The sequence below is a fragment of the Gorilla gorilla genome, chromosome 18 (genome assembly GCF_029281585.2).
Source record: "Gorilla gorilla gorilla isolate KB3781 chromosome 18, NHGRI_mGorGor1-v2.1_pri, whole genome shotgun sequence".
Taxonomy (NCBI): domain Eukaryota; kingdom Metazoa; phylum Chordata; class Mammalia; order Primates; family Hominidae; genus Gorilla; species Gorilla gorilla.
The window spans coordinates 101,275,456-101,302,905 of NC_073242.2; the positions used below are offsets into that span (position 1 = coordinate 101,275,456).

The window sequence follows — 27,450 nt, forward strand, 5'->3', positions numbered from 1 at the left end:
GTCTCAAAAAAAAGAAAAAAAAAGTATTTTCATATACATCCATTCATTTGCTCCTCATACACCATGAATTTGTAAACCACACAGGCATTATAGCATAGTAGTTAAGAGTGTAAGTTTCTAGGGCTAGACTACCTGGGCTTAAAACTCTGCTCTTCCTTACTTTAGTATGTGACCTGCAACAAGTTACTTAACATCTCTGGACACTTCTGAACCCAGTGTTCCCATCTGAAAAATGAAGCTTATAGTAGCATTGGCATCTTAGGGCTGGTGTGATAATTAAATGAGCTGACACACTTAAAGCACTTAGAAAAGCGACTGGCACATAGTAAGGACACAATAAATATTAGCTCACTTTAGGATAAATATTATCGTCCTTATTTTAGAGATAAGAAAACAGAGGCTACCTGTAATCTCAGCACTTTGGGAGGCCAAGGCAGGAGGATCACTTGAGCCCAGGAGTTTGAGACCAGCCTGGGTAACATAGTGAGACCCCGTATCTACAAAAAAAAAAAAAAAAATTTAATTAGGCCAGGCACGGTGGCTCACGCTTGTAATCCCAGCACTTTGGGAGGCCAAGGCAGGGGGATCACCTGAGGTCAAGAGTTTGAGACCAGCCTGGCCAACATGGCGAAACCTCGTCTCTACTAAAAACACAAAAATTAGCCGTGCATGGTGGCACGCACCAGTAATCCCAGCTACTCAGGAGGCTGAGGCAGGGGAATTGCTTGAACCCATGAGACAGAGGTTGCAGTGAGCCAAGATCGCGCCACTGCATTCTATCCTAGGTGACAAAGTGAGACGCTGTCTCAAAAAAAAAAAAATTAATTAGTTGGACATCGTGGCATGTGCCTGTAGTCCCAGCTACTCTGAAGGCTAAGGCAGGATTTTTTGACACCAGAAAGGTAAGGCTGCAGTGAGCCATGATTGCACCACTGCACTACAGTCTGAGTGGCAGAATAGGACTCTGTCTCAAAAAATATATTAAAAAAAGAAAGAGAGAGAGAGAGAGAAACAAAAGGAGGAGGGGAGGGGAGGAGAGGCTCAGAGAGATTAAATGATCGGTCACACTTTCATACAGTAGAGGCCAGACTCAAATCTAGTCCTTCCATCTCTGGATTTGTCTTCTAGCCCATATAGTAATCATTCAAACAGGCTACCTGATTATTTCCCCTATGCCACACTGTCCTGGGTGCACCAGAATCTGTAATAGACATAACAAAAGGGACTGCCCCTACCCTCCAGATAATTACAATCTCATTGAGGAAAACGAGATTTTTTAAAAACCCACAAATATAAAATAAGCCAGTGATATCATTCAGCAGATAAGTCCTAGTTCAGAAAGAGAAGAAAACGGAGAGGTCGCTGAAGTTCTAGTTCAGAAGGAGCAGAAGAAGGAGAGGTTGCTGGGAGCTAGAGCAGTGAAAGATGGCTTTTGGAATACATAGTGTCTGGTGGAATCTGGGGTACTAGAGGGGAACTGTCTTGTTTGGGCTTAGGATGCAGTGAGTTTCTTTCTTTCTTTTTTTGGAGACAAAAAAAAAGGTTCTCGCTATGTTGCCCAGGCTGGAGTGCAGTGACACAATCTCGGCTGACTGCAACCTCCACCTCCTGGATTCAAGTGATTCTCCTGCCTCAGCCTCCTGAGTAGCTAGGACTACAGGGGTATGCCACTGCACCCAGCTAATTTTTGTATTTTTAGTAGAGATGGGGTTTCATCATGTTGGCCAGGCTGGTCTCAAACTCCTGACCTCGTGATCCTCCCACCTCAGCCTCCCAAAGTGCTAGGATTACAGACTTGAGCCACCTCATCCGGCACAGTGAGTTTCTTAAATGATTCGGTCAGTATCAGCAGCTGAAGCCCATGTGACCTTTAGAGCAGATGGGGAAAGCTCTCTCTGAAGAAATGCAGTCAGCATCTTTCACAAAGAACCCTTCCTGCCTCTCCACGTGCCAGAGATCTCAGCCGAGAAAGGAGAGTGAAGAGGGGCACAGCCGTGTAAGAAATACAATGACGTGAGTCAAAGAGGCGGCTCCACTGGCCTGTTTTGTTATCCTTTGAGTCACACGAATCTATAAATAGGACTGAAAGTCAGAGAGAAATTAGTCTGTCTGCTGTTTATGTAATGTTTTCACAAAAAGCATTTTCACAATTCTTTTAAAGCACAGTCCCTAATCACAATGTGTGCTGGCCTGAGACAAGAGTTTAGGAATTCATCTTTAACTTATGACAAAAGCCAGAAAGGATGTAAAAATTAAAATTCCAACAGCCAACTCCATACACTCTTTGACCTCTTACCAAGAGCATTAGGAATTCTGCTATATGTAGAACAGTAAAGACCAAAGCCCGGAGGACATTAGCTTCTGCCAAGCTGCTTCTTTGTTTCAGAATTTTTTTTTTTTAAAGAGGCAGCCCTAGGCCAGGCGCTGTGGCTCGTGTCTGTAATCCCAGCACTTTGGGAAGCCAAGGCAGGTGGATCACCTGAGGTCAGGAGTTCAAGACCAGCCTGGCCCACATGGCGAAACCCTGTCTCTTCTAAAAATACAAAAATTAGCCAGGCATGGTTGCAGGCACCGGTAATCCCAGCTACTTGGGAGGCTGAGCCAGGATAATCACCTGAAGCCGGGAGGTGGAGGTTGCAGTGAGCCGAGACTGTACCACTGCACTCCAGCCTGGGCAATAGAGTGAGACTCCATCTCAGAAAAAAAAAAAAAAAGAGGCAGCCCAAAGTGCCACCTGAGATGTTTTATGTTACAATATTTTCTTTTTCTTAGAGTAGTTTTTCTTGACTTGTAAATTATTCTGTATTATTTTGGCACTTTTGGAGGGAAAAACTTTACCAGGTATGAGACTGCAATCAACTTAAATTCCAAATTGAGGAAATGGTGCCATTCTCCTGTTAGGAATGACAAAAATAAGGTCACTAGAAGAGAATGCACCATCTAGAAACAGAGCAGGATTTCTGACCCATTGTTTTCTACTCAAGTAATTTTATTTCCTTAATATGGACACCATTAAGCCAGGAGCAGTGGCTCATACATGTAGTACCAGCTACTCAGGAGGATAAGGCAGGAAAAACCCTTGAGCCCAGGAGTTTGAGACCAGCTAGGACAGCATAGTGAAACCTCATCTCGAAAATATGTATAAATATGGGCACCGTCATTTGTCTAGAAAAATCTATAGTAAATTGTTTTGTTTTCCTTTCATTGCAAAGTCTCATACTTGTTCTTCCAAAATCAGTTCTATGAGTTGCTTTAAAATTAGCCTGGGACGTCCAAGAAGTGTTAAGACATCTGCAGTAACTGGGGCAGCCAGTTCCTGGTGGCCAACTCAGGGAACAACAAACTCCTTCGCCAAGCCGTCCACACATGCCAGCTGATGGTCTAGGACCCAAGTAGGTGCCAAGAGTGAGGTGTCTTACTTCTAAGGAGAGGCAAGCAGTTTGCTATGCAAGCGGGTCCCTGGACCTGGACCTAAAGATCTTCTCTCTAACTCCATATTCTTTAAATAAACTTGTCTTTTATGAGGAGTGGAAAATCTTAGAATGAAGCATTCAAAATGAAACTGATTTTTTTTTTTTTTTTTTTTTTTTTGAGATGGAGTCTCGCTCTGGCTCACAGGCTGGAGTGCAGTGTTGCAATCTCGGCTCACTGCAACCTCTGCCTCCCGGGTTCAAGCTATTCTCCTGTCTCAGCCTCCTGAGTAGCTGGGATTACAGGCGCGCGCCACCACGCCCGGCTAATTTTTTTCTATTTTTAGTAGAGACAGGGTTTCACCATGTTGGTCAGGCTGGTCTCCAACTCCTGTCCTCCTGATCCGCCCGCCACAGCCTCCCAAAATGCTGGGATTACAGGCGTGAGCCACTGCGCCCGGCCCCAAACCGGGTTTTTAAAGAGTCATTGGTTTATAGGTATCACCTTCTCATATGCAAAAGGAGGAATGTAAACTCCCCCGGATATGTAAAAGAGAATTCTGAACCAAAAATTTTGCATAACCAATAATTACATCTAAAAATTAATTTGGCTTTTGGGTATGAGCCTAAAACGAATCTTAAAAATAAAGTATATTGAAAAGAAAAATAGGGCCAGGCGCGGTGGCTCATACCCATAATCCCAGCACTTTGGGAGGCCAAGGCGGGTGGATCACAAGGTCAGGAGATCGACACCATCCTGGCTAACACGGTGAAACCCTGTCTCCACTAAAAATACAAAAAAAAAATTAGCCGGGCGTGGTGGCGGGTGCCTGTAGTCCCAGCTACTCGGGAGGCTGAGGCAGGAGAACGGCGTGCACCCGGGAGGCGGAACTTGCAGTGAGCGGAGATCGCGCACCATTGCACTCCAGCCTGGGGGACAGAGGGAGACTCCGTCTCAAAAAAAAAAAAAAAAAAGAAAAACGATAAATGGGCCAGGTGTGGTGGCTCATGCCAATAATCCTAACACTTCGGGATGCTGAGGTGGGAGGATTGCTTGAGTCCAGGAGTTCAAGACCAGCCTGGGCAACATGGCGAAACCCTGTCTCTACAAAAAATACTAAAGAAGCCAGGCGTGGTGGCTTATGCCTGTAATCCCAGCATTTTGGGAGGCTGAGGTGGGCGGATCACCTGAGGTCAGGAGTTCGAGACCAGCCTGGCCAACATGGTGAAACCCCGTCTCTACTAAAAATACAAAAATTAGCCAGGCGTGGTGGTGCATGCCTGTAATCCCAGTTACTCGGGAGGCTGAGGCAGGAGAATCGGTTGAACTCGGGAGGCAGAGGCTGCAGTGAGCAGAGATCGTGTCATTACACTCCAGCCTGGGCAACAAGAGTGAAACTCCGTCTCAAAAAAAAAAAAAAAAAGTCCAGATGCAGTGGCTCACGCCTGTAATCCATCACTTTGGGAGGCTGAGGAGGGCGGATCACGAGGTCAGAAGATTGAGACCATCCTGGCTAACACGGTGAAACCCCGTCTCTACTAAAAATACAAAAAATTAGCCAGGCGTGTTGGCACGCACCTGTAGTCCCAGCTACTTGGGAGGCTGAGGCAGGAGAATCTCCTGAATCTGGGAGTCAGAAGTTGCAATGAGCCGAGATAGTGCCACTGCACTCCAGCCTGGGCGACAGAGCGAGATTCCATCTCGAAAGAAAGAAAGAAAGAGAGAGAGAGAGAGAGAGAGAGAGAGAGAGGAAGGAAGGGAGGGAGGGAGGGAGGGAGGAAATTAGCCAGGTGGGTTGATGCCTGCCTGTAGTCCCAGCTACTCAGGAGGCTGAGATGGGAGGATCACCTGAGCTGGAGGAGGTAAAGGCTGCAGTGAGCAGTGATCGAGCCACTGTACTCCAGCCTGGGCGACAGAGTAAGACCCTGTCTCAAAAAAAAATAATAATAATAAAAACAAACAAAAGCTAGTTACGCAAGAAACCAAAAAATAATAATATTTTGGCCTTCTTTTCTAGCCTCTCCAGTCTCACAGAATCACTAACATTTAGTCCACTAGAAGATAGGAAATAATGGAAACTAATATTTGTTGCGCACATACTAAGTGCTAAAGAAATTTATATATATTATTTATTTTTTTCTTTTCTTTTTTTCTTGAAAGGGAGTTTCACTTCATTGCCCAGACGGGAATGCAATGTCATAATCATGGCTCACTGCAGCCTCAACCTCCTGGGATCAAGCCATCCTCCCACGTTAGCCTCCGAAGTAGCTAGGAATACAGGCGTGCACCACCATGCCCAGCTATTTTTGTTTTTTAATTCTTTTGTAGAGATGGGGTCTCACCATGTTGCCCAGGCTGGTCATGAACTCCTGGACTCAAGCAATTATCTCTCCTTGACCTCCCAAAGTGCTGGGATTATAGGCATGAGAAACAGTACTTGGACAAAATAAATAGTCTTATAACAACTCAAATATCTTCAATGAGGCCAGGTGTGGTGGCTCACACCTGTAATCCCAGCAATTTGAGAAGCCAATGTGGGAGGGTCACTTGAAGCCAAGAGTTCAGACCAGCCTGGCCAACATGGCGAAACCACGTTTCTACTAAAAATACAAAAAATACCCGGGGGTTGTGGCACACACCTGTAATCCCAGCTACTTGGGAGGCTGAGGTAGGAGAATCGCTTGAACCTGGGAGGTGGATGTTGCAGTGAGCTGAGATCACGCCACTGCACTCCAGCCTGGGCAACAGGGCAAGACTCCATCTCAAAAAAAAAAAAAAAAATATATATATATATATATATATCTTCAGTGAATACTAAACAACTCCAACTTCTACCAGCATTCTGTATAATTACCAGGAACCAATGAAGGAAGGAAATCGTTCTTCCAGTCATCATTCTGAAAGAAAAAAGATCACTGGTGGGAAGTAGAGGAGGGCAGATATCTGAAGTCAGGAGTTCCAGACCAGCCTGGCCAACATGGTGAAACCCCGTCTCCACTAAAAATACAAAAATTAACTGGGCATGGTGTCGTGCACCTGTAATCCCAGCTACTCGGGAAGCAGAGGTTGCAGTAAGCCAAGATTGTGCCACTGCACTCCAGCCTGGGCAACAGAGCAAGACCCTGCCTCAAAAAAAAAAAAGAAAAGAAAAGAAAAAAAGATCACTGGGAAGTAATTGGTTTGTGTTACAAGTGCATATTTTGCACACAGTAGGCCTTCAATACATATCTCTTAAAATGAATAGAAATTTAGTTACCCATTATCACAGTCAAGCTTCCTTCCTGTTTGGGGTGAAGTTTTTTTGTTTTTTGTTTTTTTTGAGATGGAGTCTGCCTCTGTCCCCAGGCTGGAGTGCAGTGCTGCCACCTTGGCTCACTGCAAGCTCCGCCTCCCAGGTTCATGCCATTCTCCTGCCTCAGCCTCCCGAGTAGCTGGGACTACAGGCGCCCGCCACCACGCCCGGCTAATTTTGTTTTTGTATTTTTAGTAGAGACGGGTTTCACCGTGTTAGCCAGGATGGTCTCAATCTCCTGTCCTCGAGATCCGCCCGCCTCAGCCTCCCAAAGTGCTGGGATTACAGGCATGAGCCACCGCGCCTGGCCTGTTTGGGGTGAAGTTTTTTTTTTAGTGCTTTCTAACAATTAGCCTTAGAGTGACCATAGGTCTTGCTGCTTCTGTCATGTATGGCCTCATATAAGAACCCAGGAAATGTTTTGTCTTTGAACCTGGAGATGCTATTTGTGAAAGATGTTTGTTTAATAAAATCAGAGGAGGTGGCCGGGCGCAGTGGCTCACACCTGTAATCCTAGCACTTTGGGAGGCTGAGGCGGGCGGATCACCTGAGGTCGGGAGGTCAAGACCAGTCTGACCAACATGGAGAAACCCCGTCTCTACTAAAAATACAAAATTAGCCGATCATGGTGGCACATGCCTGTAATCTCAGCTACTCGAGACGCTGAGGCAGGAGAATCACTTGAACCCAGGAGGCAGAGGTTGCAGTGAGCCGAGATTGCGCCATTGCACTCCAGCCTGGGCAACAAGAGCAAAACTCCATCTCAAAAAAAAAAAAAAAATCAGAAGGCACCTTCTCCAATAAATAAACAGAGAGGGGAAAACGAGTAATGGGAAAAAAAGGAAGTGTTGAAGATTAAAAGACTTCAGATACATATCAACCAAACACAATATGTGGATCTTTTTGGATCTTGATTTCACAAAATAACTGCAAAATTCATTTTTGACAGTTGGATAAATGTAATATATAGATGAATATTATATGATATTAAGGACTTCTTTTATTTATATTTTATTTAATTAATTTATTTATTTTGAGATGGAGCCTCACTCTTGTCGCCCAGGCTGGGATGCAATGGCGTGATCTCGGCTCACTGCTACCTCTGCCTTCCGGGTTCAAGCGATTCTCCTGCCTCAGCCTCCTGAGTAGCTGGGATTACAGGCGCGCACCACCACGCCCAGCTAATTTCTGTATTTTTAGTAGAAACAGGGTTTCACCATGTTGGACAGGTTGGTCTCGAACTCCTGACTTCATGATCCACCCACCTCAGCCTCCCAAAGTGCTGGGATTACAGGTGTGAGCCACCGTGCCTGGCCAGGACTTATTTTCATTATAATGAGAATAATGACATTGTTTTATGTTAAACAAAGGATATGTGTTAGAGATATGTAATGAAGTATTTACAGTTGCAATTATAGAATTTCTCACATTTGCTTAAATTCTTCCTCTGCTTTCTCCCCCAGAAAAGTTAAGAAGAGGCCGGGCGCGGTGGCTCACGCCTGTAATCCCAGCACTTTGGGAGGCCAAGGCGGGTGGATCACGAGGTCAGGAGATCGAGATCATCCTGGTTAACACAGTGAAACCCTGTCTCTACTAAAAATACAAAAATTAGCCAGGCATGGTGGTAGGTGCCTGTAGTCCTAGCTACTCGGGAGGCTGAGGCAGGAGAATAGTGTGAACCCGGGAGGTGGAGCTTGCAGTGAACCGAGATGGCACCACTGCACTCCAGCCTGGGTGACAGGGCGAAACTCCATCTCAAAAAAAAAAAAGGAAAAGAAAAGAAAAGTTGAGAAGAGATAGATGAAATAAGAGCAGCAGAATATTGATAACTATTGAAACTGAATGATAGGTACATGGGAGTTCATATGTAATACTAATTTTATAAAGGCAGTGTCTAAAATTTTCCTTAATAAAGTTTTCTTTGTTTTATTTTTAAATCAGAGGACTCGAATTTCGAGAATAGAAGCTGAGCAATATACAAGGTGTGGTTGAGACAAATAATTTCAACAAGAAAATCAGACTTGGATTATGTCTGAAATATAAAGTCTCAGAAAAAGAGCTTCAGGCTCAGAAATGCCTAGCAAGTAATGAGGAAAATTTTGAAGTAAAAACAAACAAACAAACAAAAAAAGCCTAGCAAAGTAATCAAAGAAGTTCTCTTTATGCTGAAGGAATAAAAAGTGAAGAAAATTAGTGCCTACAGCTCTTTAGTTTTTATTTATTTGACCTCTTCAGATTTATGTATACAAATTTTGTGAGGTTTTCTTTTTTATTGAGAAAAGGTCTTGCTCTGTCACGAGGGCTGGAGTGCAGTGATGCGATCGTGGCTCACTGCAACCTTGACCCCTTGGGTTCAAGATCCTCCCACCTCAGACCCCAGAATAGCTGGGACCACAGGAACACACCATCACGCCCAGCTAATTTATTTTTATATTTTGTAGAAATGAAGTTTCCCCATGTCGCCAAGGCTGGTCTCAAACTCCTGGGCTCAAATGATTCTCTTGCCTTGGCATCGCAAAATGCTGAGATTATAGGTGTGAGCCCCCATACCCACCCAAAGTTTTAATACTATTTTCTTTCTTTTTTCTTTTTCTTTTTTTTTTCGAGACAGAGTTTCACTCTTGTTGCCCAGGTTGGAGTGCAATGATGCGATCTTGGCTCAGTGCAACCTCCGCCTCCTGATTCTCCTGCCTCAGCCTCCCGAGTAGCTAGGATTACAGGTGTGTGCCACCATGCCAGGCTAATTTTGTATTTTTAGTAGAGATGGGTTTCACCATGTTGACCAGGCTGGTCTTGAACTCCTGACCTCAGGTGATCCACCCGCCTCCACCTCCCAAAGTGCTGGGATTACAGGCGTGAGTCACTGCACCTGGACTTAATACTATTTTCAACATAAAAGTAAATTGTTTTCCATATTATATGAATTGAATATATCTAATCTAAAACATGAGTCTAAATCACTGTACATTAAAGACTTTCAAATTTGTCCAGCTCATAAAAATGTTCTCTGCAGTCTGTACTGTTTTATTGTTAAGAGGTTGATGAGAGACTATAGCCTTGTTTTCTTATGATTTAAACGTAAAAATATATCGCATATCAACTAAATGATTGCAAATATCCCTCCATCCTTAAAAACATTGCAAAGATCAGACCGGGTACAGTGCCTCATGCCTATAATCCCAGCACTTCAGGAGGCCGAGGCAGGTGGATCATGATGTCAGGAGTTCAAGATCAGCCTGGCCAATATGGTGAAACCATGTCTCTACTGAAAATACAAAAATTAGCTGGGCGTGCTGGCGCATGCCTGTAGTCTCAGCTGCTCAGGATGCTGAGGCAGGAGAATTTGTTGAACCCAGAAGGCAGAGGTCGCAGTGAGCAGAGATCGCGCCACTGCACTCTAGCCTGGGTGACAGAGTGAGACTCCATCTCAAAAAAAAAAAAAAAGAAGAAGAAGAAAAAGAAATGTATTTTTGGCTGGGTGCAGTGGCTCACACTTGTAATCCCAGCACTTTGAGAGGCCAAGGAGGGAGAATCACTTGAGCTCAGGAGTTCAGAGACCAGCCTGGGAAACATAATGAGAACTTATCTCTATAAAAAATTTTTAAAATTAGCTGGGCGTGTAGTGTGCATCTGTGGTCCAAGTTACTCAGGAGACTGAGATGAGAGGATTGCTTGAGTCTGAAAGGCAGAGGTTACAGTGAGCCAAGAACACGCAACTGAACCCCAGCCTGGGCAACAGAGTGAGACCCTGTCTCAGAAAAAAAAAAAAAATGTGGCTGGGCACAGTGGCTCAAGCCTGTAATCCCAGAACTTTGGGAGGCTGAGGTGGACAGATCACTTGAGGTCAGGAGTTCAAGACCAGCCTGACCAACATGGTGAAACCCCCTCTCTACAAAAAATACGAAAATCAGCTGGGCGTGGTGGAGTGCACCTGTAATCCCAGCTACTTGGGTGGCTGAGGTGGGAGGATCACTTGAACCCGGGAGGCAGAGGTTGTAGTGAGCTGAGATCACACCACTGCACTCCAGCCTAGGCAACAGAGCAAGACTCGATCTCAAAACAACAGCAACAACCAAAAAAAAAACGTAGTTTGGCACTACCCAAGTGTCCTTCCAGATTTTGTTTCCCTATCCATACTGATCTTTTAGGAGGAAGGACAGAGCAACAAAGGGCTGGAGATGACATGTAAGGGTCCTGGTGCACATATTGTTGATACCCTAAGTTGATCACCAGTTCCTACTTCAGTACCACCTCCTCTGCCACGGCCATCTTTCTTGACATCATCAGTAAATCCAATACTGACCAGGTCTGCTGGGGCTTCAGCCTTACAAGAGAGTAAGAATTCCACTAGGTTCTCAATATTTTTTTTTTTTTTTCAGACAGAGTTTTGCTCTTGTTGCCCAGGCTGGAATGCAATGCCATGATCTTGGCTCACCACAACCTCTGCCTCCCAAGTTCAAGCAATTCTCCTGCCTCAGCCTCCGAAGTAGCTGGGATTATAGGCATGCACCACCACACCTGGCTAATTTTGTATTTTTAGTAGAGACGGGGTTTCTCCATGTTGGTTAGGCTGGTCTCGAACTCCCGACCTCAGGTGATCCACCCGCCTCGGCCTCCCAAAGTGCTGGGATTACAGGTGTGAGCCACTGCACCTGGCCAGGTTCTCTTATCTTTTACACATTGGTTTATTGCACGCTTACTACATGCCAAACATTCCTGGACTCTCTGGGGAAGAAATGGTGAGCAAAGAGACATGGTTCCTGCCCTCATGAAGCTTATAGTCTAGTCAATGAGAGTTAAAAGCAAACTTTGGGCCTTTCAGTCCACAGGCTTCTTCCTTCTCTCTCTTTCCATGCCTATGTTTTCAGTACCTATGAGGTTAGACACTAGCACACAAACAGTTAAGAGCTAACTGTAAATACGCATAGATAGGTCTACAAGAAAGTTTATTAAACTTTAGCAGTGGTAAACTCCAGATTTATTCATTCATTTGACAAAATGAACAGACAGGAACAGGGCTGGGGATGCAACTGTGACAAAAGTCCCTGCCCTCATGGAGCTGACATTCTAGTGGGGGAGACGAATAATCAACACGATCACTAAGTGAACTATGCAGGATGTGAGCTAGAGATAAGTGCTACAGAGGAAAAAAAAAATAGCAGAGAAGAGGGAGGAGGTTGACATTTTAGAGAAGATAGCCAGGGAGGGCCTCACAGAGAAGAGAACATTTAAGTATAGACTTCCAGGAAGTAAGGGAGGAACGAGGCAGATATCTAGAGAACACAGAATACTGGAAGGAGATACAAAGGCCCTGACGTTGGAATGTTCTTGGGCATTTGAAGTAGCATAAAGTGGCCAGTGTGGCTAAGGCAGAGTAAGCAAGGAGGAAGGTTGGGGGGAATGAAGTCAGAGCGATGGGGAGGGAAGGTATGGGTTGTGGGAAAGACTTTGCGTATTATTCTAAGTGAAATATGGCCAAGTGTGGTGGCTCACGTCTGTAATGCCAGCACTTTGGGAGGTGGAGATGGGTGGATCACTTGAGGTCAGGAGTTCGAGACCAGCCTGGCCAACATGGTGAAACCCCATCTCTACCAAAAATATAAAAAATTAGCTGGGTGTGGTGGCAGTCGCCTGTAATCCCAGCTACTCAGGAGGCTGAGGCAGGAGAATTGCTTGAACCCAGGAGGCAGAGGTTGCAGTGAGCTGAAATTGAGCCACTGCACTCCAGCGTGGGTGACAGAGTGAGACTCTATCTCAAAGAAAAAAAAAAAAAGAAATGAAAAGGCACTGGAGGCCAGGTGCAGTGGCTCATGCCTGTAACCCCAGCACTTTGGGAGGCCAAGACAGGTGGATCACTTGAGGTCAGGAGTTGAAGACCGCCTGGCCAACATGGTGAAACCCTGTCTTTACTAAAAATAAAAAAATCAGCTGGGCGTGGTGGTGTGTGCCTGTAATCCCTGCTATTTGGGAGGCTGAGGCACGAGAATCACTTGAACCCAGGAGGCAAAGGTTGCAGTGAGCCAAGATTGCACCACTGCACTCCAGCCTGGATGGGTAGGGGTTGAGAGAAAGGGAAGAATCAAGGAAGATATCAGTATTTTTGTCGTAGCATAGAATTACCATTAACGGTAGAATAGGTAGATATTTTGGAAGGGGTGAGAGCACTTTGGGACGTGTTAAGTTGGTGATGTCTATGAAACACTCAAGTGAAGATGTCAAGAAGGCAGGAGGATATATGAACCTGGAGCTCATATAAACTGAGAAGCCTTAGGTAGTGCTATACATGTGGAAGCCCCCACCATAAAGAAGGTATTGAAAAACATGTGGTTGGATGAAGTCAGCTCAAGAGTTGGGAAGAGGTCCAAAGACTAAGCCCTTGAGCACATCTCTAGTGGCATTTCATATGTCTTTTACTGCTTTAAAGTCCCTCTCTGTATTGTTTAAATGTATACAATGTGTCATTTTTCAAAAAGCTATATAATTCTTTAGAAGAGAACAAGAGTAAAAGAATCCCTATCAGGAAACCATCATCAGCAAAGATAAATGTGCCCCATTCTCTGGAATCCAACATGATACATCCAGCAATCTGAAAGCAGAGCAGTGGGAACACAGGAGATGGAACAGACTTTTTGCTTCATGCCTGCACTAAGCAGAAGTTTGGCACCCAAGTATGAAGCCATCCTTTATAAAGAAGTCACCAGAGACAGCTTAATCAATCACTAAAACAAGTAGCTCCCTACATGAAATGATGTGAGATGCATTAGGGGAAAATCTCTCTTGTCCTAAGACAGTTCATGACCATCTTCTGGAAGCTTAATTCACCCCCATGATAATGATTACAATGAAAAAAAGCAAAAGCAAAATTTGATTACATTTGTTATGTTCCAGGCATTGCATTTAAGTTCCTTATGTGTATTAGCTAATTGAGTCATCTCAACAAACTTATGAGTTAGGAAATACTATTATCCCCAACCCAGAAAACTGAGTTGTTGACACTTGGCCTGAGGTCTCACAGTTAATATATGGTGGAGCAAGGATTTGAATATGTATCGTTTAACTCCTGAACCCATACTCTTCTTTCTTTTTTCTTTTTCTATTTTTTTAGAAGGAGTTCCGCTCTTGCTGCCCAGGCTGGAGTGCAATGGTGTGATCTCAGCTCACCATAACCTTTGCCTCCTGGGTTCAAGCGATTCTCCTGCCTCAGCCTCCCAAGTAGCCGGAATTACAGGCATGCGCCACCATGCCCAGCTAATTTTTTTTTTTTTTTTTTTTGTATTTTTAGTAGAGGATGGGGGAGAAAAGGACTAAAAATGTTTCACACACTTCTGGATATAACACTTTTAGGTACCTTAGTTTTTTTGTTTTCTACTCTATTGTTAACCACTTATAAGGGTCTGTTAGGAATAGTATGTGGGCAGAGAAAAAGTACAAATTTTACCTGCTTTACAATTCTTCCAGAGCTACTCTAGAAGCCACATCACTAAGTAGAAAAAAATCTTTCAGTGCACAATAAAAACCTCAGCTTTAAGTCAATTTTCCCATCTTAAAAGTACTTACCATGGGCCAGACATGGTGGCTCACACCTGTAATCCCAGCACTTTGGGAGGCCAAGGAGGGCTGATCACAAGGTCAGGGGATCAAGACCATCCTGGCCAATATGGTGAAACCTCATCTCTACTAAAAATACAAATATTAGCTGGGCATGGTGGTGCATGCCTGTAATCCCAGCTACTCGGGAGGCTGAGGCAGGAGAATCGCTTGAACCCGGGAGGTGGAGGTTGCAGTGAGCCGAGATCATGCCATTGCACTCCAGCCTGGGGGACAAGAGCAAAATTCCGTCTCAAAAAAAAAAAAAAAAGTGTAAGGATAGAAAAAAAATCATACGGTAAGGTTGCAAAGAGCAAAGATCTATGGGTAGCATGAATCTTTTTTTTTTTTTTTTTTTTTTTTTGAGACAGGGTCTCGCTGTCACCCAGGCTGAAGTTCAGTGGCAGGATCTTGGCTTTCTGCAACCTCTGCCTCCCAGGCTTAAGGTATCCTCCCACCTCAGTCTCCTGAGTAGCTGCGACTACAGGCATGTGCCACCACAGCTGACTAATATTTTAAAAATTATTTTTTGGTAGAGACAGGGTTTAGGTTTCACCATGTTGCCCAGGCTGGTCTCTAACTCCTGGGCTCAAGCGATCCACCTGCCTGGCCTCCCAAAATGCTAGGGTTACAGGTGTCAGCCACCATGCTCAGCCAAGAACGAATCTTCTATTTGTGAAATTGTGAAGAAAGAAAAAGAAATTCATGCTAGTTTGCCTGTCGCAGCTCAAACTGCAAAACTTTTGGTCGTAGAGCGTGATAAATGCTTAGTGAGGATGGAAAAAGCCTTAATTTTGGGGGTGGGAAACATGTACAGAAACTTACTCAGATTCGGTATTATCTGCAGTTTCAGGCATCCAATAGGGGGTTTGGTAGTGTTCCCCACGGATAAGCAGGGACTACTGTATAATTTTTTTAGACGATGTATAATTTAGTAACAAAAAGGGGCCTTACTTGTGAATGTATAAGACAGCCCTATTCCAGAGTCAGAGAACTTCAAACCAAGCAGAATATGAGGAAGAAAGTGAACATAAGAAAAGGCCGGGCGTGGTGGCTCACGCCTGTAATCTCAGCACTTTGGGAGGCCAAGGTGGGTGGATCACCTAAGGCCAGGATTTCAAGACCAGTCTGGCCAACCTGGCGAGACCCTGTTTCTACTAAAAATACAGCAGTGAGCTGAGATCGCACCACTGCACTCCAGCCTGGGCTACAGAGCAAGACTCTGTCTCAAAAAAAATCCAAACTTTGAATCAACAGTTCTGATTTTGTGATAAGTATTTCAATTATGTCAAGGGTGACAGTAAATATATTCAAGAACCAGTACTACATGGCACTAACCAATCAGAATGGACACCCTGAATGACAAAAAATGTCCACCAGCCTGAAGCAACTGCTGTGGCCAGGTCTCTGTGTTCCATTGAATGTCAGTTTTGAATTATGTAAATGTGGTCATGATGTCAGATGTTCAAAAGTCGAAACTTCTAAATTTCATTAGCTTCCTTTATATTACTAAGCCAGTTACATTTAGTCAAATGTGTACTTTCTTTTTTTTTTTTTTTTTTTTTTTCCTGAGACGGAATCTCGCTCTGTCCTCCAGGCTGGAGTGCAATGGTATGATCTCAGCTCACTGCAACCTCCACCTTCCAGGTTCAAGCGATTCTCCTGCTTCAGCCTTCTGAGTAGCTAGGATTACAGGCATGCGCCACCACGCCTGGCTAATTTTTGTAGTTTTAGTAGAGACGGGGTTTCACCATGTTGGCCAGGATGGTCTCTATCTCTTGACCTCGTGATCCACCCGCCTCAGCCTCCCAAAGTGCTGGGATTACAGGCGTGAGCCACCGCACCCGGCCAATGTGTACTTTCTTAAAAAAGAAATCAGTTCAGTTTTCTTGGCTTTAGCTTTTTTTTTTTTTTTTTTTTTTTTTGAGACAGAGTCTCACTCTGTCGCCCAGACTGGAGTGCAGTGGCACGATCTCCCCTCACTGCAAGCTCCGCCTCCCAGGTTCATGCCATTCTCCTGCCTCAGCCTCCCGAGTAGCTGAGACTACAGGCACCCGCCACCACGCCTGACTAATTTTTTTGTATTTTTAGTAGAGATGGGGTTTCACCATGTTCGCCAGGATGGTCTCGATCTCCTCACCTCGTAATCCACCTGCCTCGGCCTCCCAAAGTGCTGGGATTACAGGCGTGAGCCACTGCGCCCGGCCCAATTTTTTGTATTTTTAATAGAGATGGGGTTTCATCATGTTGGCCAGGCTGGTCTTGAACTCCTGACCTCAAGTGATCCTCCCACCTCAGCCTCCTAAAGTGCTGGGATTACAGGCGTGAGCCACCATGCCTGGTGGCATTAGCTGTTTTATAAAGTTCAATTCTCTAGTTTGAGACCTTTATCCAAGTTGCTTTGCCTCCAATGCAAAGCACCAAATTATGTGTTCTAAGTTGCTCAGCTTTTCTCAGACTTCTTCATTTAGAAAAAGTATGTGTCACTGGGGTGGTGGTTCACTCTTGCAATCCCAGCACTTTGGGAGGCTAAGGCAGGTGGGTCACTTGAGGTCAGGATTTTGAGACCAGCATAGCCAACATGGTAAAACCCCATCTCTACTAAAAATACAAAAAAATTTGCCAGGCGTAGTACCGAGTACCTGTAATCCCAGCTACTCTGGATGCTGAGGCAGGAGAATCACTTGAACCCAGGAGGCAGAGGTTGCAGTGAGATGAGATCGTGCCATTGCACTCCAGCCTGGGCAACAGAGTGAGACTCTGTCTCAAAAAAAAAAAAAAGAAGAAGAAGAAGAAAGAAAAAGAAAAAGAAAAAAGAAAAGAAAAGAAAAAATAAGTGTCTCCACAAATGGTACTACTTGAGAGCTGACAATTCCAATCTCATTGATTATATTCTTGGCTGTATTTAGCACACAGCTGATTAGACTGATTAGATACCTGCAGCAAATCATCACCAAGAAAGAAAGAAAGGCAAGATTCATCAGTTATGATGAATTTGTTTTAGACGAAGAACAACTGGGGCCAGGTGCGGTGGCTCACACCTATAATCCCAGAACTTTGGGAGGCTGAGGTGGGTGGATCACTTGAGCCCAGGAGTTCAAGACCAGCCTGGGCAACATGGCAAAACCCCATCTCTACAAAAAAAAAACAAAAAATTAGCCCAGTGTGGTGGTGTGTGCCTGTAGTCCTGGCTACTTTGGAGGCTGAGATGGGAGGATCGCTTGAACCCAGGAGGTGGAAGTTGCAGTGACTCAAGATCATGCCACTGCACTCCAGTCTGGGCAACAGAGCAAGGCTTGTCAAAAAAAAACAAAAACAAAAACAAAAACAAAACCTTTAATTCTAAACAAACTCACTTTTTAAGTTTTGTTTTGTTTTTAGTTAAAGCTTAGTTTTTATACCATTGCCATAATAAAGTATTTATGTTTCACTTTTTAAAAAGACTAATAAAAGGAAATACTTTTTGGTTATCCCTTAACAGAAAAAAGGATTCCCCAAATAATCCTACAATTCCAAAGAAGTAACACTAGGAATACCCTCATATACAATTACAGCACAGACACACCAGGCACGGTGGCTCACGCCTGTAATCCCAACTCTTTGGGAGGCCAAGGTGGGCAGATCGCTTGAGTTCAGGAGTTTGAGACCAGCCTGGGCAACATGGCAAAACCCCGTCTCTACAAAAAATACAAAATTTGGCAGGGTGTGTTGGCGTGCACCTGTGGTTCTAGCTACTTGGGAGGCTGAGGTGGGAGGATCACTTGAGCCTGGGAGGCGGAGGTTGCAGTGAGCTGAGATCGCACAACTGTACTCCAGCCTGGGTGACAGAGTGAGACCCTGCCTAAAAACAAACAAAAAACAATTATGGTGCAGAGAGTTAGAACTGGTCAAACTCAGTTCAACTCAGGCAACTCTACGTGCAATTGACAACTGCCCAGATTAGTACAGATACAGATTCAGCCAGACAAGAATCTAGTTCCCTAAGGAAAGCACGATATTATGAAATTCAGGGCCTTATGTTTCCCTCTTTTCCTTGCTTCAAGAGTAGTCCATGGACAATGCTCACAATATAATGTTAAATCAGTTTTAAAAACTAAAATTGAAACATAAACCTATATATTAATATACCTGTGTCTACACACTTGTGTATGTTACATATAGTTACATACATAGGGACTGAAAGGAGAGACACCACAATTCTTAAGTCTAGATCTGGAGATAAATGTGATTGCTTTGCCCTGGGAGATGGTAACCCTGCTGAATACATCTGTTGGCAGGGGACAAAGTACGTGATGGAGGTGCTGAAAGATCTCATATGCCCAATTTGTTACAGTCTGTTTGATGATCCTTGAGTTTTGGCTTACTTGCACAACATTCGGAAAAAAAAATGCTTAGAAGGCATGGGATGATTAATACTGAGAATCAACTTGATTGAAGGATACAAAGTATTGATCCTGGGTGTGTCTGTGAGGGTGTTGCCAAAAGAGATTAACATCTGAGTCAGTGGGCTGGGGAAGGCAGACCCACCCTTGATCTGGTGGGCACAGTTTAATTAGCTGCCAGCGAATATAAAGCAGGCAGAAAAACGTGAAAAGGAGAGACGGGCCTAGCATCCCAGCCTACATCTTTCTCCCGAGCAAGATGCTTCCTGCCCTCAAACATCAGACTCCAAGTTCTTCAGTTTTGGGACTCGGACTGGCTCTCCTTGCTCCTCAGCTTGCAGACAGCCTGTTGTGGGACCTTGTGATCATGTAAGTTAATACTTAATAAACTCCCATATATAAAAACTATTAGTTCTGCCCCTCTGAGAGAACTCTAATACAAGGTAGCTTAAAGGAGAATGTGCAGAATTCATTGTGGAGACTACCTCCATTCAGTCAAGTGCCCTGGGGTGCTGTAAGGAAACTTCAGCAACTGGAGTCAACAGCCTGCAGGTTAATTACTCCCTGAAGGGTTTGAAGAAAATATAACAAGATCAAGATCTCTTCTAAAATGCCAGTGTTCAAAGGACATCTGGAGTACCTCTCAGCATTCTCGGGCTGACTGATACACAGCTAATCTGTGGAATCCGTGCTACTGGTGTTGACCACACCAAGCATTGTCTTCTGTTCTATTGAAGAAGTTCATGCTCAGAAAAGAAATGGCTATGCCTTTGAATCCCTCTTTTAGAGTTTTGAGAACTGGCATTGGGGAGATGTTCTTTCTCGCTTGAATACCATGGAGACTAGCAAGTTACTGATTAAAATATTTAAGTAAAGTATTAAAGAATTGAAATAAAGGCCGGGTGCAGTGGCTCACACCTGTAATCCCAGCTCTTTGGGAGGTCGAGGCGAGTGGGTCACTTGAGGTCAGGAGTTCAAGACCAGCCTGGCCAACATGGTGAAACCTCGTCTCCACTAAAAATACAAAAATTAGGTCGGGCGCAGTGGCTCACGCCTGTAATCCCAGCACTTTGGGAGGCTGAGGCAGGTGGATCACAAGGTCAGGAGATTGAGACCATCCTGGCGAACACGGTGAAACCCTGTCTCTACTAAAAATACAAAAACAAAATTAGCCGGGCGCGGTGGCGGGCACCTGTAGTCCCAGCTACTCGGGAGGCTGAGGCGGGAGAATGGCGTGAACCCAGGAGGCAGAGCTTGCAGTGAGCCGAGATGGCGCCACTGCACTCCAGCCTGGGCAACAGAGTGAGACTCCGTCTCAAAAAAAAAAAAAAAAAAATTAGCCAGGCACGGTGGCATGCACCTGTAGTACCAGCTACTTGGGAGGCTGAGGCAGGAGGATCACCTGAAACCAGGAGGCGAAGGCTGCAGTGAGCCGAGATTGTGCCACTCTACTCCAGCCTGGGTGACAGAACGAGACTCTGTCAAAAAAAAAAAAAAAAAAAATTAAATCAAGTGAATTGGATCCAAAAAATAAAAAATTAAACTTTTTTTTTTTTGAGATGGAGTTTTCCTCTTGTTACCCAGTCTGGAGTGCAATGGCACAGTCTCAGCTCACTGCAACCTCCACCTCCTAGGTTCAAGTGATTCTCCTGCCTCAGCCTCCCTTGACCTCAGGTGACCCACCCGCCTCCGCCTCCCAAAGTGCTGGAATTACAGGCATGAGCCACTGTACCCAGCCTCAAAAAATGAAACTTAAAGTTAGGCAAACCACTGATCCAGAGATCAACAAACTCAACACCGTCTTGCAGGAGCAGTGAATGGCCTTAACATTGCTGAAGCTATCAAGGTCGTGTCAGAACCCGTCATGTGCTGCAACAGATGCAGGAATTCTGGGAGGTAATCAAGAAAACTCCTTTACCTCCCTCTAATTTGCCCACAAGTTGCCTAATGAAGAACTTTGATACCAGTCAGTGGGAGGACATAAAACTAGTAGTTGTGCATACATGTTCTTTGCCTCAACACATTGGCACATTCATTAACAAGATTCCCCGGAGCTTTTTTTTTTTTCTTTTTTGAGATGGAGTCTCACTCTGTCGCCCAGGCTGGAGTGCAGTGGTGCAATCTCGGCTGCAGTACAACCTCCGCCTCCCAGGTTCAAGTGATTCTCCTGCCTCACCCTCCCGAGTAGCTGAGATTACAGGCGTGTGCCACTGTGCTTGGCCTGTTTATTTATTTTTTGAGCCTCATTCTCAAAATTTTGAGACTCTGCCTCCTGGGTTCAAGCATTTCTCCTGCCTTAGGCTCCCGAGTAGCTGCAGCTACAGGTGTCTGCCACCACGCCCAGCTAGTTTTTGTATTTTTAGTAGAGATAGGGTTTTGCCATGTTGGCCAGGCTGGTCTTGAACTCCTGGCCTCAAGCAATCTGCCTGTCTCGGCCTCCAAGAAAGTGCTGGGATTACAGGCGTGAACCACTATGTCCGGCTGTCTACAAATAATTTTAAAATTAGCCTGGCATGGTGATACATACCTGTGGTCCCAGCTACTCATCAGACTGAGACAGGAGGATCGTCTAAGCCCAGGAGATCGCGGCTGCTGTGATCATGCCACTGCACTCCAGCCTGCACAACAAACCAAAACTCTGTCTTAAAAAAAAAGAAAAGAAAAAAATTATATTAAGAAGAAAATAAAAAACGTGTTTGTATATATATACAGTTCCATTTGATCCCAGCAACACCTGTGTGTTTGTATTATTTGCATTTTATAGCTGAGAGAATTGAGGCTCTGGTGGATTAAATGGCTTGCCCATGGTCACATGATTAGGAGTAATTTGTTGAATTGGAACTTGAGGCCAAACTTTCCGGCTGCAAATTCCTATGATTTTTTTTTTTAACCACATTATGCCACAGAATGAACAAGTAGAGTCATGTTGGAAACGTAACAAATGTAACCTCTCCCAGGCCAATCCACTGAGACAAAAAAAGTTGTTCTACTTTGTAGGCCGGGTGCGGTGTCTCACGCCTGTAATCCCAGCACTTTGGGAGGCCGAGGCGGGTGGATCACGAGGTCAGGAGATCGAGACCATCCTGGCTAACACGGCGAAACCCCATCTCCACTAAAAATACAAAAAATTAGCCGGTCGTGGTGGCGGCTGCCTGTAGTCCCAGCTACTTGGGAGGCTGAGGCAGGAGAATGGCGTGAACCTGGGAGGTGGAGCTTGCAGTGAGCCGAGATTGCGCCACTGCACTCCAGCCTGGGAGACAGAGCAAGACTCCATCTCAAAAAAAGAAAAAACAACAACAACTTTGTGTTATCAATTGATGACTGAGTCCTGAGGAAATGGTCTTTTCACAAGCCGGGAAAACCTGTGAGCCTCCAAATTACATATGCTGTCTGTCCGCCATACCCTAACAAGTGATGTTTACCATCTAATCATGAATAGACAGAGTTACTCTGTTACTGCAAAACATGCTGACATGAGACTACATTTGGATCTGAGATAAACACAAGGCCCAGTGCTTGAAAGGGGGCATGACTAAGTCCAAAGTAGGAAAATGTTCTTTGCACTAGACAGCTCAGGGAAAAGAAATCATGGTAATACCAGACTTGTTTCAGATAAATGCTGAGCCACCGTTACACCAATACCAATATCAGCACACATTTATTGTGTGCCCGGGTAATAGAACTGTGTTACAAATAGAACTCTGGAGAAATAGAAGGTCAAGATTATTATCTCCTTTCAAAAAAACAGTAAACTTCAGTAAGACAGGGCTAATTTGTTTTATATCAAATCACTTGGGTGCTTCGTTTAAATTTTTTCATTTGTAAAAAGAGGGTAATATTTATCTGGATAATATGTGTCCCCAGATTGTCAGGATAAAATAAAAGAACATGTGGACATGCAGTTTAAAATATATATGTATAGTTTTTTTGAGAGAGTCTCACTCTGTCGTCCAGGCTGCAGTGGTGCGATCTTGCCTCCCGGGTTCAAGTGATTCTCCTGCCTCAGCCTCCAGAGTAGCTGGGATTACGGGCATGCGCTACAACGCCTGACTAATTTTTTTTTTTTTCCTATTTTTAGTAGAGACAGGATTTTGCCATGTTAGCCTGGCTGGTCTTGAACTCCTGACCTCAAATGATCTGCCTGCCTCAGCCTCCCAAAGTGCTGGGATTACAGGTTTGAGCCACTGTGCCTGGCCTACAGTTTAAAATTTACAAGGGCTGTTTATACCATCAATGTCATCCTCATTGTTCATGGTCATAATAATGGATACCAATGGGTTTGCATAAATCTCATGTGTTTTTTGGATACTTTCCTTAGGTCTTTGTTGTCTAAATAATGCACAAACATCTTCAAGACCTGGCTAAAGAAGCCCAAAAATCAATTTGAAAGTCTAAGCAACGGCTACCTTCCTACTAATAGATGATGATAAATCAACAGGGCTGTTAACTGTAGACTCAGGGAACTGCAGTTAATTAACATACACAATATTTATTTCACCTGAACCTTTCTCAGAATCAGATATCATCAGTTTTTTAGTTTATTGATGGGTTAATGACTCACGTGACCCATAGGAATGAGGAAAGAGCAAAAGGCAACAGAAAAGTTGAACTTAAGAAAAACAACACTCAGCACTACCCCTGCTCATGGGTGTACTCTGACTTGAGCTGTCACCTGATGGAAGGAATAGCATTGTGTGTGCGTGTTTGAAAAAAGGTAAAGGAGCCAGGCGCAGTGGCTCACGCCTGTAATCCCAGCACTTTGGGAGGCCGAGGCTGGCGGATCAAGAGGTCAGGAGATCAAGACCATCGTGGCTAACACAGTGAAACCCCATCTCTACTAAAAATACAAAAAATTAGCCAGGCGTGGTGGCGGGCGCCTGTAGTCCCAGCTACTCGGGAGGCTGAGGCAGGAGAATAGCGTGAACCCGGGAGGTGGAGCTTGCAGTGAGCCGAGATTGCGCCACTGCACTCCAACTTGGGCGACAGAGTGAGACTCCATCTCAAAAAAAAAAAAAAAAAAAAGAACAAAGAAAAAAATAAAGGAGCCCTTCCAGAGAAATTTGCCCAGAGGGCTCAAACTTAATAGCTATTGCACAATTTAAAAGACTGACCAGATAAAAGTTCTCTGCCTTTGTGGAGAGAAGTCCAGTAATCTGGACATCTGGACATTGTTTTTTTTTTTGAGACGGAGTCTCGCTCTGTCGACCAGGCTGGAGTGCAGCGGCAAGATCTTGGCTCACTGCAACCTCTGCCTCCTGGGTTCAAGAGAGTCTCCTGCCTCAGCCTCCTGAGTAGCTGGGATTACCAGTGCACACCATCACACCCAGCCAATTTTTGTATTTTTAGTAGGCATGGGGATTTGCCATATTGGTCAGGCTGGTCTTGAATTCCTGACCTCGTGATCTGCCGGCCTTGGCCTCCGAAAGTGCTGAGATTACAGGCGTGAGCCACCGTGCCCATCCTGGGCATTGTTTTACATTTAAAACTTCAGAAACTTTTTTAAATTTAAACTTTTTATTTTGAGACAATGGTATATTCACATGTAATTCACACGTTGTAAGAAACAATACAGAGAAATCTGGAGTACCATATCCCCTACCTTTCCCCAAAGGTGTAGTTGAATATCACAACCAGGATCTCGATATTGATAGTCAAGATACAGAACAGATTTTGCAAACTTTTTTTTTTTTTTTTTGAGATGGAGTCCCACGTTGTCACCCAGGCTGGAGTGCACTGGTGCAATCTCGGCTCACTGCAACCTCCGCCTCCCAGGTTCAAGCAATTCTCCCGCCTCAGCCTCCAGAGTAGCTGGGATTACAGGCTCTCGCCACCACGCCTGTCTAATTTTTTTTATTTTTTATTTTTTTGAGATGGAGTTTCGCTCGTCGCCCAGGCTGGAGTGCAATGGCACGATGTCAGCACACTGCAACCTCCGCCTCCTGGGTTCAAGCAATTCTCCTGCCTCAGCCACCCAAGTAGCTGAGATTACAGGCTCCCACCACCGCACCCAGCTAATTTTTGTATTTTTAGTAGAGATGGAGTTTCACCATGTTGGCCAGGCTGGTCTCAAACTCCTAACCTCAGGCGATCCCACCCACCTCAGCCTCCCAAAGCGCTGGGATTTCAGGCATGAGCCCCCGCGCCTGGCCAATTTTTGTATTTTTAGTTGAGACAGGGTTTCACCATGTTGGCCAGGCTGGTCTTGAACTCCTGGCCTCGAGTGATCCGCCCGCCTCAGCCTTCCAAAGTGCTGGGATTACAGGCATGAGTCACGGTGCCCTTCCAGTCTTTGGAAACATTTAAAATGAGTTGATCACTATCGTAATTATTACCACATTCTCACAAGTCAGAAACATTCCTTTAAATTCTAAAATTGCTAAGTGAGGTCTTAGGCGATGTATTGCCTTGAGGACTGTGCAGTGATCTGAGAGGCAGCTTGCCATGCTGCCTAGAATATTTACTCACATTTTTCCCAGGAGTTATAGGCGATTTATAACTAGTTGCCAATTAACTACAAAGTTAACTTTGCAGGTAGAGCTGAACATTTCATCACAGGACACAACAGCTCACAAGTTACCTTGCTGAGCAAGCTTCCCAGAGAAAGTTATTAGTATTACGAATGGCTCCAGTTTTTCCACACTCAATTTATTCATTCAACAAGCCTCCTGTAAGGAATTTCTGGCCACTCAGCAATGGCCTGAATGCCCTTGCTTCTCTGTGGACCAGTTCCCCAGATATGACTCTTACAGTGCAAATAAGGGTTAGTTTTCCTTCAATTTATTCCAATGGTCATTCTTTCTACTGTAACCTGTAAGAGTTCTGCAGGAAGTTTTTGACAAAAACTGGCAAGTGTCTGAGGAAATATACAAGAGACGGAGATCCCCCTCCCCAAAGGAAATAGTAGTCACTTACAGAGAAATTGTAAGACCTCCTTTTAAATAAAATATTAATGAATTTTCAAGGGAAATCCCTTTTGGAATCTGGCAAGGTCACATAACATTAAAAGCAGGTGGAAATGAGGACACAGAATTGTTCAGAGAAGTAGCTAAAACAGAAGCTTAAGAATTGCCTATCTCTACATTTGGATATCTAGAAAAGCTTTTGAAAAGTAACCTAAGGCCAGGCACAGTGGCTCACCCCTGTAATCCCAGCTCTTTTGGAGGCTGAGGCGGGGATCACCTGAGGTCAGGAGTTCTAGACCAGCCTGACTAACATGGCGAAACCCTGCCTCTATTAAAAATACAAAATTTAGCCGGGTGCGGTGGCTCACGCCTGTAATCCCAGCACTTTGGGAGGCTGAGGCCAGCGGATCACGAGGTCAGGAGATCGAGACCATCCTGGCTAACACGGTGAAACCCCGTCTCTACTAAAAATACAAAAAATTAGCCGGGCATGGTGTCGGGCGCCTGTAGTCCCAGCTACTCGGGAGGCTGAGGCAGGAGAATGGAGTGAACCCAGGAGGCGGAGCTCGCAGTGAGCCGAGATCGCGCCACTGCACTCCAGCCTGGGCGACAGAGCGAGACTCCGTCTCAAAAAAAAAAAAAAAAAAAAATTTAGCTGGGCGTGGTGTCAGGCACATGTAATCCCAGCTACTCGGGAGGCTGAGGCAGGAGAGTCAATTGAACCTGGGAGGTAGAGGCTGCAGTGAGCCAAGATTGGGTCACTGCACTCCAGCCTGGGAGACAGAGTAAGACTCCATCTCAAATAAAAAAGAAAAAAAATGTAATCTAGTACTAGGCACCGATACATTTCTAGAGTATCAGTATAATTTCCTCCTTTTTTTTTTTTTTTATGAGACAGCGTCTCGCTCTGTTGCCCAGGCTGGAGTGCAGTCGCGCGGTCTCAGCTCACTGCAACCTCCACCTCCTGAGTTCAAGCAATTCTCCTGCCTCAGCCTCCCGAGTAGCTGGGACTACAGGCACGTACCACCATGTCCGGCTAATTTTTTGTATTTTTAGTAGAGATGGGGTTTCACTGTGTTAGCCAGGATGGTCTCGATCTCCTGACCTCGTGATCCACCCACCTCGGCCTCCCAAAGTGCTGGGATTACAGGTGTGAGCCACTGCACCTGGCCTAGTACAATTTCAGTGTATACTTGGGATTTGCTGTTCTTTTTTTTTAAACAGAGTCTCACTCTGTCACTGGGGCTGGAGTGCAGTGGTGCAATCTCAGCTCACTGTAACCCGTGCCTCCTGGGTTCAAGCCATTCTCCTGCCTCAGCCTCCAGAGTAGCTGGGATTCAGGCACCTGCCACAATGCCTGGTTCATTTTTGTATTTTCAGTAGAGAGAGGGTTTCACCCTGTTGGCCAGGCTGGTCTCGAAGTCCTGACCTTGAGTGATCTGCCTGCCTTGGCCTCATGAAGTGCTGGGATTACAGGCATGAGCCACCGCGCCTGGCTGGTTTGTTGTTGTTTCTGCCATTGGCATCCAAAGATAAAGTTCCTTTCCTAAAATGACACCTTGACATGCTCAAGTATACAAACAGGAAGACATGACAGTATGAAAGATGCCACCTACTCCTCTTGTTATGACACGCATGGTTTCCCAAGTTACCAGTGCTTCTCTCTGGTTTGATCTGCATTGTCAAAAAGAGTTGGGGTAGTTTCCTGAGTTTCCTCTCCCTGTATTACAGGACAAGAAATATCACCAGTGAGAACTAGGTAACACAGAGAGCTAGTTTGCAACTCCTGACTGCTCAAGGAGAAAAATAACCAGCATTAACAGGGTTTTATTTTTGTTTTCCTTCCAACAGAGCAGCTCAAGCTCTTCCATCTCAA

The 27,450-nt window shown here is 44.9% G+C and overlaps 1 protein-coding gene and 1 pseudogene across 1 annotated transcript in view; one reads left to right on the forward strand and one right to left on the reverse strand.

Annotated features, from left to right (window-relative positions):
• Positions 1-27,450, reverse strand: part of AP1G1 (adaptor related protein complex 1 subunit gamma 1) — a 115,238-nt gene that overhangs the window by 84,511 nt on the left and 3,277 nt on the right. The window contains exon 2 of the mRNA XM_063700315.1: positions 21,200-21,310. The gene's annotated coding sequence lies outside the window, so the exon portion shown is untranslated. The remainder of the gene's footprint in view (positions 1-21,199; positions 21,311-27,450) is intronic.
• LOC101154434 (E3 ubiquitin-protein ligase TRIM13-like) lies at positions 18,415-19,935 on the forward strand (annotated as a pseudogene).